Genomic DNA, 18,860 nt, shown 5'->3' on the forward strand with positions numbered 1-18,860 from the left:
AACCTGGGTCCTTTCGCATTCCAGTCCAACGCTCTATCCACTTCACCACCTCCTGGTCAGGCCATCCATCCTGTTTTTAATTCCTTCCATTGTGGTCTTCATTTCTGATATTGTATTTGTCATCTCTGACAGATTTTTTAAAAATATTTTAATATGCTTTTGTATACTTGCTATTTCTTTATTTAGGTGTTCGTAATGACCATTCATTTTTGTTCTACAATTCCTAAGCATTTTTACAATCATTATTTGAACTCCGCATCCGAAGTTTGGTTATTTCCATATCACTCAGTTCATTTCCTGGAGGTTTCTCTTGTGGTTTCATTTGGATAGCACTTCTCTGTCTTCTCATTATGTCTGTGTGTTTGGGTGTTTTGTTTGTAGAGCTGATTGAGTCTAGGCTTGTTGTCTGCCTCCAGTTTTGAATTATGTTATTTCTAGGTCTTCTTGGGTTGGCATCAGCTATTATTTGTAATCCACTTTTGGATTTGAGCTGCTTTGAAGTCTTGATTTGTTTGTTTTCTTAACAGGTGATAGTCTTGTTTACTGATCTCAGCAGGGGGCTTATTTGAAACTGTATCCAGGAATGCAGTGGGTGTAACCTGAGACTCTGAAGGCCTCTTCTGCCAGTTTCTCTCTCTGGGAACAAGTTGTTTTCTCAGCTTCAGTAGGGGAGGTGTATGTCAGATCTCCATGGAGACCTGAGTTACTTCCCCTCCTCCCCACTTCTTGTTTTCAGCTGTGTCTTGTTGCGCTGATTGGTGCTGAAGAGATGTCTGGATATCTGTGACCTGGAAGCACTTTAGACTTTTGTTTTGTGGAAGGATCAGCCTCTCCCATAGCTATTGCCGTCTCCAGCACTGGATGAGTCAGTTTCTCAGGTCATCCCCTGCATTCCTCTGCCCATCACCGTTTGTCTCTCTCTCTCTCCCCTTTCTTTTTGGAAGACAAGCCAGCCCTTTCAAGGCACCTCATTCCCTGGTTGCCAGGCAAGTGGCTTTGAGCAGTATATTCTGCTCTTTTCCTTGGAGTGAGAGCCCTTCTGGGCTCTCAGCCTCACTCCCCCCCCCACCCGTTCCTGTAAGCAGGGGAGATTCAGGCACTCCCTACCAGGTTTGTTGTGGCTTCTTCTTTGCTCCTTGGTTTTTGAGAGCTGTTCTTGTAGTCCAGAGTTGGTTTTTCATGCTGATTGTTTCTAAATTAGTTTGTAATGCAGTTTGTTGGTGTGAGCTGGGAGTCTGTGCGTCTGCCTACTCCGCTGCCATCTTCAGGTATATCAAAAGTAAAACAATTCAAATAGAAATACCAACAAGATTTATTTTTATATGAACTAAAGTTTATATAAAAAAAAGTAGGAACAAAACCTTGCAAGAATAGTCAGGAAAACACTGAGAAAGAAAAGCTGAAAATAATTCCAAACATATCATAAGGCTGTTTTTATAAAATCAGCATGGTGCCTGGTGCATGGGCAGAGACAGCAGATCCAAGTACACATGGAAATGCACAATACAATAAAGACAGTGTCTCAAATCATTGGGTCCACAATGGGGTATTTCAATAAATAATGCTAAAACAACCGGTTGGTCATTTGACTAAAAAGAACATTATAATCATCATACCTCAAACCATACATAGATATATAACTCCAAATGCATTAGTAATCTAACTGCAAAAAATGAAACCATACAAATACAAGGTAAAAACACAGGTGAATTAATTCCTAGCCCGTTGGCTCAGTGGTATAGAGCATTGGCCTGGTGTGTGGACTTCCTGGGTTCAATTCTGGTTAGAGTATACAGGAGAAGCTCCCATCTGCTTCTCCACCCCTCTCCCTCTCACTTCTCTCTCTCTCTCTCTCTCTCTTTCATTTCCCCTCCTGCAGCCATAGCTCAATTGGAGCAAGTTGGCCCTGGGCACTGAGGATGGCTCCATGATCTCTGCCTCAGACTCTAAGAAGAGTTTGATTGCTGAGCAATGGAGCAATGCCCCAGGTGGGCAGAGCACCACCCCCTAGTGGGCTTTCCAGGTGCATTCAGGTCAGGGTGCATGAGAGACTGTCTCTGCCTCCCCTCCTCTTACTGAAAAAGAAAAAAAAAGAATTAATTCCTTTTTAACCTGGGGTATCTAACAATAATTCATACTCCAAATGCAATAAAAATTAATTTCACTACCTAAATCTTTTTAAATAGCATGGCGTATTGGTTTTCTGTGGCTGCTATAGCAAATTATCATGAAATCAGTGGCTTAAAACAACTCAAAGTCACCACCTTATAGCTCGTAGGTCAGAATTCCAACTGGTCTAACACTGGTCTAAAATCAAGATGTCAGGAGGGCTGCATGACTTCCCAGAGGCCCTAGAAGAGAATGTGTCCTTGCCTTCCTATCTTCTTAAATGTTCCTGTATTCTCCGCTTAGAGCCCCTTCCACCATCTTCACAACCAGCAACATGGTGGCTCTCTGATCTTCTTCCCTGGAGTTATATTTCCCTCTCACCACAGCTAAGAATGAATATCAACTTTCAGGACCCTTGTGATAATACTGGGCCCATCTGAATAATCCAGAATACTCTTTCCATTTGAAGGTCCTTAATTTAATCACATCTATAAAGTACCTTTGCCATGTAAGGTAATATATTTACAGGTTCTGGGAATCAGGAAGTGGACATATTCGAGGGCATTAATTAGTATGCTGACCACAGACAGCAAAAGAAACAAACACAAAAAATTAAAAGAGTACTGACAAGCTGGGAGAAAGTATTTATAACATATCATAAATAAGGGCTAATATCCCTAAAGAACAAAGAACTCTTAAAATCAGAGGAAAATGCTGAAAACTTAATAGAAAATAGACAAAAGTCATGGCAAGACAATGCACAAAACAATATAAAAGTAGCCTTTGATTGTCTGAAAAGATGTTCAAGCTTACATATAACCAGAGAAATACAAATTAAAATTACACTGAGAGAACATTCCTCACCCATCAGTTTGGAGAAAATGTACATATTTAATGACTCATTATACTGATGAGACTGTGTTACACAGTTTCATACATTGCTGGTGAAAATATAAATTGGCACAACCTCCTGGAGAAAAATTTGGCAACATTCAACAAAACTCCAGTGCTGAATACTCTCAGGCTGAAACCTACCCTGAGAGTACACTTCCAACAATACAAAAATACCAGACACAGGGTTATTTATTGCTAAATTGTTTGTAATCATGAATTGTTGCTTAAAATGTCTCTAACTCATCCTTATTCTCCATTTTGTCCATTTTGTTTTACTGCTCGCCCTATCTTTCTGAGTTGGATTATAAACTTCTGTCCAACTTTATAACCATTTGTTAGGCAGTTACTACACCATTTTCTACCTGGTAGCATTGAATAAATGGTTGCTAATTTGAAATTATTAGGGCTAAGCAATCACTTTGTTGTAAGAAATTTCATTTTGGAATAAAGCTCTCCCATATAACTATATGATATGGCTTACTAATTTTTTATTTATTCCAGATTGTTGTCTACTATACTTTTTTCATGGATCTTACTAAGTTTCTGTCCTATCACACCCAGTCTTCATTAAGGAAATTTGGTTTCCTCAATCAGCAAACCTCTGTGGCTAGCACCCAGGGATGAATTCAACTCAGTAACTTGGAGCAAGAGTCCAAGGGACTTTCCACACTTTTTTTCAATCAAAACTTAGCAGACCATTGTTCTATGCTAGCATTATCACGTTAGTAAAATCTGTACAAGTGCACTTAAGTGGTATCTGGTTATTCTTCAAGGGCTTTGCAAAAGAAAAATGAATGGTCTATCAACCATTCCATTTTTGAAATGTAAAGATCACTGTCCTTTCATTAATATGGTTATTTATCCAACGATGATTCACTAAAGCAACTATTACATCAGATATTGTGCCTGGCTTGTAAAATCTAAATTCTATGTAGTTTTTAAGCCAAAAATGGTTCATGACCTCTATTTTTAACAGCATATCTTCTGAATATTTTGTTTGTATTCATATTCTGTCCTTAGACTGTCTCCTGAAATTAGTGTATGTTTTACAGATGTTAATATGATGTATAGATGTAAACATAAATATATTAGTTTGTGTGCATATAGTTTACCCTTGAACAACGCAGGTTTGAACTGTATAAGTCCACTTAATAAGTAGGTTTCTCAACAAATAATCTGTACTATTTTTTAAATTTACATTTCAATTACAGTTGACATTTAATATTATTTTATAATAGTTTCATGTGTACAGCATAGTGGTTAGATGTTTATACAATTTAGGAGGTGATCCCCCAGTAAGTCTAGTCCCTACCAGGCACCATACGTAGTTATTACGATACTACTGACTATATTCCCTATGCTGTACTTTACATCCCTATGACTTTTTTGTACCTATCAGTTTATAATTCTTTTTAATTTTTATTTTTTGTATTTTTCCGAAGCTGGAAACGGGGAGGCAGTCAGACAGACTCCCGTATGCGCCCAACCGGGATCTACCCAACATGCCCACCAGGGGACGATGCTCTACCCATCTGGGGCGTTGCTCTGTTGCAACCACAGCCATTCTAGTGCCTGAGGCAGAGGCCACAGAGCCATCCTCAGAGCCCAGGCCAACTTTGCTCCAATGGAGCCTTGGCTGCAGGAGGGGAAGTGAGAGACAGAGAGGAAGGAGAGGGGGAGGGGTGGAGAAGCAGATGGGCACCTTTCCTGTGTGCCCTGGCCGGAAATCGAACCCAGGACCATGGCATGCCAGGCCGACGCTCTACCACTGAGCCAACTGGCCAGGGCCCAGTTTGTAATTCAGGGGTCCCCAAACTACGGCCCGCGGGCCACATGCGGCCCCCTGAGGCCATTTATCCAGCCCCGCCGCACTTCCAGAAGGGGCACCTCTTTCATTGGTGGTCAGCGATAGGAGCATAGTTCCCATTGAAATACTGGTCAGTTGGTTGATTTAAATTTACTTGTTCTTTATTTTAAATATTGTATTTGTTCCCGTTTTGTTTTTTTACTTTAAAATAAGGTATGTGCAGGGTGCATAGGGATTTGTTCAGTTTTTTTTTTATAGTCGGGCCCTTCAACGGTCTGAGGGACAGTGAATTGGCCCCCTGTGTAAAAAGTTTGGGGACCCCTGTTGTAATTCTTAATCCCTTCTCCTTCTTAGCCAGCCCCCCAAGCCTCTTCCCATCTGACAACCATCATTGTATTCTATGAGCCTGTTTCTGTATATTTCTTTATTTTGTTCTTTAGATTCCACATACAAGTAAAGTCATATGGTATTTGTCTTTCTCTGACTTATTTCACTTAGCATAATACCCTCACAGTCCATCCATATTATCACAAATGGTAAAATTTCATTCCTTTTCATAGCCAATATTGCATTGTATATGTGTACTACATCTTCTTTATCCTGTACTATTTTTTATCTGCATGAATGCAAAAAGCCAATCTATGCAATTTTATATAAGGGATTTGAGTATCTTGTTATTTTGGTATCCATTTTGTATACGCACAACTGTAAACCTACTTTGGTCCCCCCCCCCCCCCGGAATATAGTGTCTGTGCATATATTTCTATAAGCCAATATGTTACTTTTATCAGAATATCCTCTTTATATGTGGAAATCTATAAGCAAAGTAACAAACTAAATGCAAAAGAGGGGGAGAAAGTCCTTAAGTACATAAGTGCTTATTTTAAGCTTGTCCAACTCCATCAAAATCAGGTCCCACACCAGTGCCCACACCCACCTGAAATGATTACACGAAGGTGAAGGTGGAATACAGATAAACTAAACCCAAATTTAGGAAATTCATTATGTATCCTCAGCCCCAGCTTGGAGATAGCCTCTGTAGGTTTCCAACAACCTATAGAATGCAGTCCTATAAAAATAGCAAATATAAACATTTTTTTTTAGATTTTATTTATTCATTTTTAGAGAGAGAAGAGAGAGAGAGAAGGGAGGGAGGGAAGAGCAGAAAGCATCAACTCCTATATGTGCCTTGATTGGGTAAGCCCAGGGTTTTGAACCAGTGACCTCAGCATTCCAGGTCAACACTTTATCCACTGCACTACCACAGGTCAGGCCAACATTTTTTTTTTTAGGAACTCTAACAAAGAGTTAGTCATGTGGTGTCTTTCTCACTAAGTGCTGAAAGCCTTTTACAAGGCTCTATTAATCCTCAAGATTTTTACTTGATGATTTATGGGTTTGAATTTTTAATGGTTCTAATAATAGAATCATAAAAAGAATATGATTGCCGAAAGGAAGCCAGCACCGCTATTCCAGCTTGCTTTATAGCTGTAGACATTGGGTTTATATTTAGGACCACACAAGGAATTTATAGAAACAGCTCCGAGTTGTTGGCAAGGTTTCCTCATCTGCTTCCCAGCTCTCCACCCAACAGCCTTGTGACGCTTTCAGTGCCTCGGTCTCAGCAGAGAGGCCCTAAGGAAGCCTTAGAAGGACATGTAGACACAAAATCAAATTTATGATGACCCACAATCTTGCTTTATTTTTTTTCTTTCTTTTCCAAGTGAGAGAAGTGGAGATAGAGAGACAGACTCCCACATGCACCCCAACTGGGATCCACCCAGCTCTGCCCTTTGGGGTCATGTTTGCAACTGAGCTAGTCTTAGTGCTGAGGCAGAGGCTCCATGAAGCCATCCTCAACACTCGGGCCAATGCACTCGAATTAATCTACCCAGGCTGCAGGAGGGGAAGAGGGAGAGAAAGGGAAGGGAAAGAGGGAGGAGAGGAGAAGCAGATAGTCGCTTCTCCTATGTGCCCTGACCTGGAATCAAACCAGCCTGTCAGTAGCCTTTTAATTTTTTGTGTTTGTTTCTTTTGCTGTCTGTGGTCAGCATACCAACTGGCCGGGGCCTCGATCTTTTTTTTTTTTTTTTTTTTTTTTTTTAATTCAGGAGTTGGTATGTAGAGTGTTGTAAAATAATATAAGAAAGTTGTTTTTCTTTCTTAAAAAGAAAATCTTGGCCCTGGCCGGTTGGCTCAGTGGTAGAGCGTCGGCCTGGAGTGCAGAAGTCCCGGGTTCGATTCCCGGCCAGGGCACACAGGAGAAGCGCCCATTTGCTTCTCCACCCCCCCCCTCCTTCCTCTCTGTCTCTCTCTTCCCCTCCCGCAGCCGAGGCTCCATTGGAGCAAACATGGCCCGGGCGCTGGGGATGGCTCCTTGGCCTCTGCCCCAGTCGCTAGAGTGGCTCTAGTCGCAACAGAGCGACACCCCGGATGGGCAGAGTGTCGCCCCCTGGTGGGCAGAGCGTCGCCCCTGGTGGGCGTGCCGGGTGGATCCCGGTCGGGCGCATGCGGGAGTCTGTCTGACTGTCTCTCCCCGTTTCCAGCTTCAGAAAAATACAAAAAAAAAGAGAAAATCTCTAGATCAGGAATTAGCACCCAAAGACAAAATCTTATTTTACCAAATAAAATTTTATCAGGACACAGTCATATACAATAACTTATTTATTGTCTATAGCTGCTTCTGAGTTCCAGCTATCTAGCTGAGTAGTTGTGACAGCAACCGTAAGAATACAGTCAGTTAAGTCAGAAACATTTACTATCGAGCCCTAACCAGAAAAAGGTTGCTAACCCCCACTCTAGAAAATATTGCCCTCTTAGAAGCCCTTTTAGAAGCTATTATAAACATGAATAACTATACTTTAAAAAACTACTAATGATTATTATTTTGAGTTACACTTTAAAACAACTGTGGTAATTAACATTATAAATTTTAATGAGCCCTCAAGTTTTGGATACAAGTTGTTCTACAGCACACGCACTGCCGTGGAATGTCTGAGACATTTCATTTTTAATAATAAGAGTCATTTTAGCTAATTAACTTTTAAAAATTAAACCTAAATTAAATTTTTTATAGCCAGCAATGACGACCACTAAGATTATTTTTAGATAATTAAAATATAGTGCTCCTAATGAATGGATATCTACTATAACTTTCTGTACAAAGATAATTATAGTTGCTTATAAAGTTTCATCTTGTCCTCTGACCATTCAAGATTATTGTATTTTCCCAAATTGTAAAAGTAGATTTTTTCAATCTATTATTATGAATTATGAATACAACATTTATGAAATTTCTAGAACACCCTATACCATCTTAAGGTTACAAAGCTACTATTGGGGAACTACAGTAAATTTAAGCAATATTAGGAAGAGTTTCTTACGAAAGGAATAGAATTTTGAGACATATTCTGGAGATATACTGGAGAAAAAACTAACGCTGAAATTGGTACTTAAGGGATTGAAATAAGGTAGTACCATAATAAGTTATTAATTTTTAGGAAATATATTTTAGGCACCACAGAGAATCTGCCCTCCCTTTATACTATTTTGGCCTGTGTATGGAGTCAGGATAGGGTAGGTTATGAAGTCAGGATAGGGTAGGTTATACTATGGTAATAAACGACCCCTAGATATCTGTGGTTTCCCATAAAAGCTTATCACCTCCTCAAACCACATGGTAGCAGGGGCCTCTGCTAATGGTAGTCATTTTATGGCCCTAACTTTAGATAAGCCATTATGATCTTGGGTACTGCTGGTCAACATGCCAGGACAAAAGTACATATTGAGGGTTGTATAACCACAACTAAGTGCTTTAATTTGAATGTCACTTTTGATAACAACTTATTGGTCAGAATGAGTCACATGAGTGCTGCCAACGAAAAGGAAGCAGAAGCTGCAATCCTATCATGTGTCTACAAGGGATAGTGCTGGAAATATTAATAACTCACCAAATGTTTAGGATGAGAATTAAAGACCAAACCCTCAGGCCAGACTAGTCATTGTCTGTACTTAACTTTCCTCACTTGTAAAATGATTTTAAAAATGTTAAACCTTGGCTCTGGCCAGTTTGCTCAGTGGTAGAGTATCAGTCCAGCATGTGGATGTCTTCAGTTTGATTCCCAGTCAGGGCAAACAAGAGAAGCACCCATCTGCTTCTCTACCCCTTCCCCCCCAATCTCTCTCTCTCCTCCCCTCCCATGGCTCCACTGGAGTGAGCTGGCCCCGGGTACTAAGGATGGCTCCACGGCCTCCGCCTCAGGCACTAAGAACTCAGCTGCTGAGCAATGGAATAACACCCCCTAGTGGGCTTGCCGGGAGGATCCTGGTAGGGGCACATGTGGGAGTCTGCTTCTGCCTCCCCTCCTGTCACTGAATAATAATAATAATAATAAAGCTAAACCTCATAGAATAGTAAGGATTGAATGAGTCAATAACTGTAAAGTAGTTGGAAGAGTACTGGCATATATTTGAGTGCCATCAGTGTTTTGTATCAAGCTTTTTATTTGCCACTCTTCTTTTCAGAGACAAGAACAGAGAGGAGGGCAGTCTTAGGAATGCTGACTTGGGCCCAGCAAGGATGATGATAAGAAATATTCTTACGTAAAGGCCCATGGCCAAATGAAGGAAATCAAAATACCAAGTCTTCCTTCTAAGTAATATTGATCCAGGAGGCAGAAGAAAAGCCATTAGTGGGTCATAATTTAGTTTAACAGAAGACACCAACACTGACAATAGGTCTTGTGAAATACGAAGGTCAGAGGATGGATTTAGGGTGTGAACATGTAACATAGACACAGTGAGTGAAGGATGTTGGATAGGGCTACTGCGTAGTATCTACACTGAATTCCTCCTAATATGTGGCTTACAAGGCTTCTATCAGGCTAAATATGAGAATTAAAGGCTCGAAAGGACAAAGGCATAATGAAAGAAGAGAACAGCAGCAAAGAAAAACTGAATATCCAGGGTCCTGGATCTGTAGAAACACAGCAAATAGTGGTCATCCCTATCAGAGCTTCTGCTGCCTTATCCTGGCACTGGTGCAAGTGCTCTGAATCCATGGCCACTCACTCGTGACCATCTAACCCTGAGCATCACGATCACACACATCCATACTCATTCAATCAGTTCTAGACTATAGGGTTCCAGGTGAAGAGATAAGCAGACATGACTTCCTCTTCCAGGAGCTCACTGATTAACAAGGGAGACAGAGAAGTTACTAACTCACCTATAACATAAATCAGAATGAAGTAACTTCTATATCAGATACACATGCCGAATTCTAGGGGCATACAGAAGACAGCTCCATTTTCAGTGGAGAAAAGGGGAATGCCTTTTGGAGAAGAGAGAGAAGAAATAAAGCCTTAAAAAGAAAAAAGGAGCGTTGTATTTTTTCCATTCACAAACAATAATTCAGCAGCACACTTTAGAAGCTCTCATTCTACAATTTGTCTATATTTATAAAACTCCTTGCTATTCCCCCTCCAAAATATTAATTACAAATTTTAAATATTAATTATAATTTAAATTAATAATTTTATTTGAGTTTTTATTTCAGAATCTTCCCATGTAAGCTCCACAGTCTGCATTTTCCCAAATGGTCATGGATTTAAAAGATCGTTAGAAATGAAAAGAAATTTCATCCCAAATTTCTGCTTTAGAGATGAAGCATCAAGTGACTTACCCAAGATTACAGAGTGCTAAACTAAGGTTAGTACCTCTATCTTAATAATGAATGCACATGTTGCTTTAAAGATAGAATAATCTACTTTGGAATCAGGGAGTGTGATACTTTCCAATTTGTTTTTTCTCAAGATTTCTTTGGCTATACTACAAGCTAAAATAATCAAAATGAAATGGTAGTGGCAAAAACAGACATATAAAGCAATGGAATAGAACAGAGAGCCCAGAAATAAATCCTTGCTTACATGGTCAACTAATTTACAACAAAGGAGGCAAGACTATTCAGTGGGGTAATAAAGACAGACTCTCCAGTAAGTGATGCTGGGAAAATTGTACAGATACATGCAGAAAAATGAAGCAGGACCATTTCCTTACACCATGCACAAAAATAAACTCAAAATGCATTAAAGACTTAAGTATAAGACCTGACACAATAAAATTTTAATAGACATTAAACTCTTTGACACTGGTCTTAGCAATATCTTTTTGGGTATATCTTCTCAGGCAAGGCAACAAAAGAATAAAACAATGAATGGGTCTATATCAAACTAAAAAGTTTTTTCACAGTGAAGGAAACCATTAAAAAAACAAAAAGACAACCTATTAAATGGGAGATGATATTTGCAAATGATATATCTGATAAGAGATTAATATCCAAGATATATTAGGAACTCCTACAACTTAACACCAAAAAAAAAAAAATCAATCCAGTTAAAAAATGGGCGTAAAATCTGAATAAACGTTTCTCCTAGGAGAAAATACAGACGGCCAATAAACATATGAGAAAATGCTCACCGTCATTAATCATCATAGAGATGCAAATTAAAACCACAATGCCCTATCACCTCACACCTGTCAGAATGACTACCATCAATAAATCACACAAGTGTTGGCAAGGGGTGTAGAGAAAAGGGAACCCTCCTGCACTGTTGGTGGGAATGCAGACTGGTGCAGCCACTGTGGAAAACAGTATGGAGATTCCTCAAGAAATTAAAAATAGAACTACCATACGACCTAGCAATTCCACATGTGGGTATTTATCCAAAAAAAACCCCAAAACCAAAATTGTTAATTGAAAAATACGTAAGCATCTCTATGCTCATTGCCACATTATTTACAATAGCCAAGATATAGAACAAACATAGGTGTCTACTGAAAGATGAGTGGATAAATAAGATGTAAAATAAAAATACAATGGAATATTACTCAGCAATAGAAACAAATGAAATCTTGCCATTTGCAACAACAGATGGACAGAAAGTCAAAGAAAATCAAATACTATATGATTTTAGTTATTTGTGGAATCTAAAAGAAAAACAAAATAAGGGAACAAACAAACTAAACAGAAACAGACTCAACGATACAGAGAACAGGCCAACGATACAGAGAACAAGATAAAGGGAGGAGGGCATGTTTGTTTTTTTAATTTTAAACAAAGATAAAGCAATCAAGAAAACAAAAATGAGTCCAGAGCTACTCTGGGAGTGTTCTGTGTCAGATGCAAAGTGACTTGTGTCTATAAGTTTATAAAAAATATGAATAGAGTTATAAACCTGGATTTACTCATGAAACCCTACAAGTTCTAATTGAAGGGGCCACCATTTGAAGCCTGTGTGTGTTTAGGCCAATAAAGCAAGCCCTAGTCCACAAAGTAGGTACTATGCTTCTGTCACTTATTGCCCAACAAGAAGTGGGAGGAGTTGGAAATACAAATAGATTTTAAATGGCTTAAAGAAAGTAACGACAGGTCCATCACAATTAATTAAGAAAAAGTACTAAGTTTGGGTCATGTTATCAATGTTTGAAGTTAACATAAAAAATCCCTGCTTTGCCAACTCTGCCAAGACAGAGAAGGCCCAGGGCCCTGACACTCCATGACCATTCTTGCCTCCATGTGCAAGTCTCCACAGCTGCCTTAAAAACTACGAGGCTGCTGGCTTAGTGACTACAGGTGGACATTCAAGAAACCAATGTTTGCCTATATATTAATCCAGACAATGACATCTAAGTTTTCTTGTCCCCTAGACAATGGTATCTAAATTTTCTTGTTCCTGAACAGAAGCATAAGGCATACTTCCACATTCTAACTTTACATGAAGAATCAACTCTTAGAAATGCCATGAGAAAGTTTTTGTAAGGATTAATCCACACGTTCTTCTTCGGTTTGCTCAAATGAGAAGCAGGAAACCTTCCAGACATCCTGAACCTCTGACCTCTTTGTGGTTTTCCCATAAACATATGCAAAGGGCCTTGGAGCAATTCAAAAAGCTCCTCTCTGCATGATAGCATGGCTTCACACTCTCCCTACAGCTCGAACACTCGCATTTCCAACTGACTATAGATTATGGGTTGAACTGGATATTCCTTGGGAAAAAAGATCTCATAGGCTCAGAAATGTCAGAAGCTCACTATTATATATACCTGTCTGGTTTCCACAGCGACCTTCTCAAGCCACCCTGACTGACCCCTGCAGACTATTTCCTGCTGACAATGAGTCAGCCTCTGCCATTCACTCCATCTCATCTCATGCCTTCTCTGTGACCATATAGAGACATCTATTTGACAGCAGGCCCAGATAATTAATTTACCACAGTGTCTAGCAGCATTTGACAGGAAAAATCATCTACAATGTATTTATTGCAAGACTTACACCAATGTAACAAAGATGAATGCACAAACTTCACAAGGTCATTTTTTAGCTATTGTCCAAAGCTGAAAGTGAAAGTTGAAAGTGATTTTCAAATGTTAACTTTAAAATAGTGAGGAGGAAGATAATGGTTCTCCTTTAAAACTGCCTGGAAATAAAACTTCTATAATGACGGCTTAGCATCGAGCCAGAAAAATAAACTTGCTTGCTAATGTAGTAAGTAGGCCAGAAATAAACCTCTGGAGATATGGGTAGGGGAGATACAGTAGGGCAGTGGATTGGATTTCCAAAACAAAAGATCTGAAACTCTTTGCATAATATACATTAAAAAAAAGCAGTACTTTCTTCTGTAAAATGTACATACCACTGTCATAATACAGCTGAAATAGGAAAAATTTAAATGTGAATCATGATGAACACCACCCAGCCTGAATCTCTGGTCAGCAGGACATGCATTAGTGCCATTCACTTTGGCTGTGCTTTAGGTAAATATTTTCCCCTAAGGTGTCTTCTTTCTATCGTTAAGCCTTTCTAATACTCCTTTGCTTTGGAATTGTAAATGCTAAATTAATAATTGTTCATTTCAGTGATAATCTGAAGCTCACTCCCTCCTTCCTTCTGAAGGCCAGAGTAATTGTCCAATAAAAGTTCTAGTGAGGCCAGGAATGACCTAATTTACTTATAATTAGTAATTCTGCTCTGACATCTTAACCATAAATAAGCCCTGGTATTGGGAAGAAACATGTGAATGGGACAAGGCAATTTAAAAAATCAGGGAATAGCCTGACCAGGCGGTGGCACAGTGAATAGAGCGTCGGCCTGGGATGCAGAGGACCCAGGTTCGAGACCCTGAGGTCACCAGCTTGAGCGTGGGCTCATCTGGTTTGAGCAAAAGCCCACCAGCTTGAACCCAAGGTCGCTGGCTCCAGCAAAGGGTTACTCAGTCAAGGCACATATGAGAAAGCAATCAATGAACAACTAAGGTGTTGTAACGCGCAATGAAAAACTAATGATTGATGCTTCTCATCTCTCTCCATTCCTGTCTGTCTGTCCTTGTCTATCCTTCTCTCTGACTCATTCTTTGTCTCTGTAAAAAATAAATAAATAAATAAAATTAAAAAAAACAAAACAGGGAATAAAGGAGCTGTGCAGAAAAAGAGAACAGAGATCCTAAATTTAAAACACTCCTTGACCTTTCTTGAAATAATGATCTATATTCTTTGAGTCCACAAGAGAGAAACTGGATATGTATGATGCAATGCTGGAATTTTAGGTATTTTCCCTAAAGCTTATTAACAATTAGTACCACTAGGGGAAAAAATCATCAAGTTACAGTAACAACCCTCATTCAAAGGATGACTGAACCTGGAGTTGTAGTCTGGTCATAATAAAATATATTGTGTTTATATTAGAGCCCCATATGTTAAAAGAAAAACTGACAAACCAAAATAAATCCAGTAGGTGGCCATCATTAAGTGGGGGTCTGAAAAGTAGTTATGTGAGGAACAATGGAAGAACCTACATCACTTCCTTTAGAAAAGGAAAGACTAGGAACAAAACTGGGAAACTGTCTCCAATTATTTAAAAACAATGACGCACAGAGAAGAAATGGGCATTAAAAGTAGAGCAGCATCAAGGACACAGACCGAAAGCAAGATGACAAGTAATCAGACATGAGGGGCATCTGGACCCTTCCTGTCCCTCCTACATTACAACTGAAAGATGGTCACACAGGTCTCACCTAGATACTTGTAGTGGAGCAGAGCTCTCTCTCTCAAGAACACCGCTCTCCACATGATAGGGTAGTCCATGCTCCTTTCTAGTGCTGGGTCACCCTCTCAGGTTCTAAATTAGACACCTGGTTTACCAGTTCTATCCTCATGAATATGCCAGGAGGCTGCTAATGCCCCTCCACAGGACAGCTCATTGCATTTTAAAAACAGCTATCATTTTTTTTTTGATAAATACAGGTTTAATGTATTCACACAAATGGCTGCAGAGACTTTATAATCCAGGAATATACAACTATGCAACACAGACCAATTAAACAGATCCAAAATAAACTGGATTATAACTACCCTGTAAACATCACAGCTCTGCTTCTGTCCAAAGTGAACCTAATCTTACATGAAAAGTTAATGTAGGGGAACCAGAAACCTAGCTTTGTGGCCAAAAGGAAAATAGCGAATCAGTGGTTGGCCGGTGGAAGCAGGGAACCCGGTGCCCTCTCTGTGCTGCTTTGCTCTTCTTACGCCTGCCCTCTTTGTCCCTCTTCTCCAGCCCATCCATGTTAGCTCTCAACAGCTTTGAGTAAGCCATCTGGAACTTGTTCACTTCTTTGGAGCTCACCATTGTGCTGATCTTTTTCTTCCCATCAGTAGCTCTTATCAGACACTTCTTGTCTGAGGGCTCAAAGCCCTCCACAGAACCTTTCCTTGGAATGGGTTTAGTTCGGCCGTCAGACTTCTTCAGGGTGATGGGCACACTGCCCGACAGCCGGCACTTCTGGAAGAGCCTGGTCAGCTCCGTCAGGGACTGCTCACTCTCCAGCAGAGCCATCCCGGGTCAAAACAGCCCAAGTGTCCATCAGTGGACGAGTGGATTAAAAAGCAGTGGTACATATATACAATGGAATACTATGGGGCCTTGAAAAAGAAGGAAATATTACCTTTTGCAACAATATGAAGGGACCTGGAAACTATTATGTTGAGTGAAATAAGCCAGGCAGAGAAAGAAAAATATTATATGACTTCACTCATTTGAGGAATCCAAGGAATAATGTGAACTGAGGAACAGAATTGAGACAGAGGAGAGATCAAAGGGACCAGAGGAAAAGAGGACAGAGGGAAAGAGGATGATAGGATGGGATAAACCTGAAGGGAAGGGGGGAGGGCGCTATAGGGAGGGGGGCAAGGGAAATGTTGGGAATAGGGGGGAGGCGGGAGGCATTCAAGGTGACCCTAGAATCTATAAACACAAATAAATAAATAAATAAATAAATAAGAACAGTTATCAGGTCTACCCTTTATTTTTTTATTTGTCAAACTAAACATCTCCAATTCCTTTCACCATCATTAACAGTATTCTGCACCTCATTCCATATTTAGTCACTGGCCCTCTGGACACTCCCTAGTTTGTAATGTCCTTGACTAACAGATGAAATAAATACTCTTGATACAAAAAAAAAAAAATACTCTTGATACAGTGTTATCAGTGAGAGTACCACATAGAACTGTTCAAGAAAATCAGTCAATATATTAGCTGAACCACCTATTATGTTCAACCCTATGCTTATCAATATTTTATATAGAATATTAGTGGAAGGTCAGGTGCTGATAATACTTATAGAGGCAAAATTAAGGTACATGGAATAGGCACTGGCCAGTTGGCTCAGTGTAGAGCATTGGCCTGGCGTGTGGATGCCCCATGTTTGATTCCCAGTCAGGCCACACAGGAGAAGCACCCATCTGCTTCTCCAACCCTCCCCCTCTCACTTCTCTCTCTCCTCCCCTCCTCCAGCCATGGCTCGATTGGAGATAGTTGGCCCTGGGCACTGAGGATGGCTCCATGGCCTCTGCCTCAGGCACTTAAAGCTAGGTTGCTGAGCAATGGAGCAACCCCATAGATGGGCAGAGCGCTGACTCACAGTGGGCTTTCTGGGTGGACCCCAGTCAGGGTGCATGTGGGAGTCTATCTCTGCCTCCCTTCCTCTCACTGGATTAAAAAAAGAAAGGTGCATGGAATAATTGTGGAGTTTTCACAAGATGAAAATCATTATCTGTACATGTGCAGTACAGTCTAAAGTTTGGAGGGAAGGAGAAGGGGTGCAATGGAGCCCGTGCGGGCTGAGGAATGGGGCTAAGGAGTTGCACATCAGGAAGACCTGGGCTTTACCTTGACAGATAGGTAGCCTGTCTGGAGTGGAGACCTGGGCAATGAGGGAGTGTGTGTGTAGAAATCATGAGTAATAAAAAAGGTCAGGGTTGGTAGGGACATGTGTGGCTAGAAATAGAAATATTTAGATTAGTACTGTAACATGACTGACTTTGCTAAAAAGCTTTCAGGGCTCAGATGTCTACGGGTATCTAACTTGGCAAACTAATCCTGATAAGACACTACAGGACGGTAAGAGAGCAACGCCAGGCCTCTCCTCACGGGCAAGTGCAGATCCCACAGGGGATTTTCTAGGCAACCACTGTCCTATATTGCAAGCACGAGAATTCTAAGCAGGTCGATAGAAGAGGTATTACTGTATAGATGCAATTTTTGGTATATTTTAAATGATATCATCTTAGTAACAAATAGTCCCAAAGGCCAAAATTCTAAATTGTGTGTCTGATCTGAAGCATCTCTCTTTTAGAGTAGGCTGTTGTACCTGATCTCTTCATATCTTTATTTCCAGAGCAGAGATACAGAAAATCAATTAGACAAGAAAACGAAGTAAATCCAGGTAAATACACATTCTGACTTTTAATTAGCTTGTGAGTCTGTGAAGCTCCAGGGAATACTGAAGAAACATCATAAGACAATGCAATTTCCCTTCATAGGGACCATAACCCCAGAGCTGCCTTTTCTTTTTCTTTCTTTTTTTTTTTTTAAATATCGTGCAATTGACTTTTTTGCACCGTACTGTGCTCATAGCTTCTGTGGAAACTTAAACATTATTCAATAGAATGATTTCCTGGAAAGCCTTTTGAAAGCAGTCCCAATCTCTGAGCCAGCTCTGCTGCCCTAGCTTTGCCAGTGGGCAGTTTTATTACCTCTGGAAAGTTTAATGCCAAGTCACAGCCCAAGAGTTATAGCTTAAAGAAAACCACGTTTATACAAGTGATTGTCTGCCTTCTTTCAAGAAAGGAAACTGTCACTTCCAACTCTCAGTAATTCTATGTATCTAACACTTTACTTCCGGCTTTATCACCCAACCTTTCAACTAGCCACCAAGATGAATGGTGAAGAATTATAGATTGTGAGCTCTCAAGAAAGGACTGCTGAAATCACTTACTTCAACCCGCCTCATCACCAATGGGGAACGAAGGCCCCGAATGTCTAAATGATTTTCCCAGCACTACACAGGAAGTGGCAGAATCAGGACCCGAACTCTGCATTGCAAAGAATAAACCAGGAATACTTAAAAAACTCGGCAACATACAAAACAGTCACAAAACAATCAGAACAGAGACTCTGATTGTACCACTTGCCAACCAATACCAACGTCACCTGGGCTGGGAGGGACATCAGTAGTGTAGAAAGTGCCCCTTTTTGTAATTAGGTTATCTAAAGAATTTAGCTAATAAATGACAGTTTACCTTTCCTCGTTGGCTGTTCTCTTTTTGCCCCTTTTTACCTTATTTCCCCAGACTGCCTCCCATTCCTGAGTCTTTGACTCAGGGCACCTTCCCATCTTTGGTCCTTTGTGGGATTATGTATGAGGCCTAATTTGTCACACAGAAGTAATTACAAATGTGTCATAATTAATGTCTCTGAGGGAGAAAAATTCTATTTTGTATTTCCTCTTTTCAGAGGCCCAAGCACCTCTCCCCAGAGTTAAGGTGGGGGTAAAGGTTGGGTGTTAGCACTCCATCCCGGGCCTGAGAATATGGAAAACTTAAAAAAAATGGGAGGGGGTAAGCAAAACACACACACACACACACACACACACACACACACACACACACACAAAAACTATTCCTTTTAACTCCAGAGTGACCCATGTAAAAAACA

At 40.2% G+C, this 18,860-nt stretch overlaps 1 protein-coding gene and 1 non-coding gene across 2 annotated transcripts in view; one reads left to right on the forward strand and one right to left on the reverse strand.

Annotated features, from left to right (window-relative positions):
- The window catches only part of NCKAP5 (NCK associated protein 5), a 1,041,554-nt gene that overhangs the window by 687,644 nt on the left and 335,050 nt on the right, over nt 1-18,860 (reverse strand). The window lies entirely within an intron of this gene.
- TRNAS-GGA (transfer RNA serine (anticodon GGA)) lies at nt 6,991-7,066 on the forward strand. The gene has a single exon. It is a non-coding gene; the product is annotated as a tRNA-Ser (tRNA).

The sequence above is a fragment of the Saccopteryx leptura genome, chromosome 7 (genome assembly GCF_036850995.1).
Source record: "Saccopteryx leptura isolate mSacLep1 chromosome 7, mSacLep1_pri_phased_curated, whole genome shotgun sequence".
In the NCBI taxonomy this organism is placed as follows: domain Eukaryota; kingdom Metazoa; phylum Chordata; class Mammalia; order Chiroptera; family Emballonuridae; genus Saccopteryx; species Saccopteryx leptura.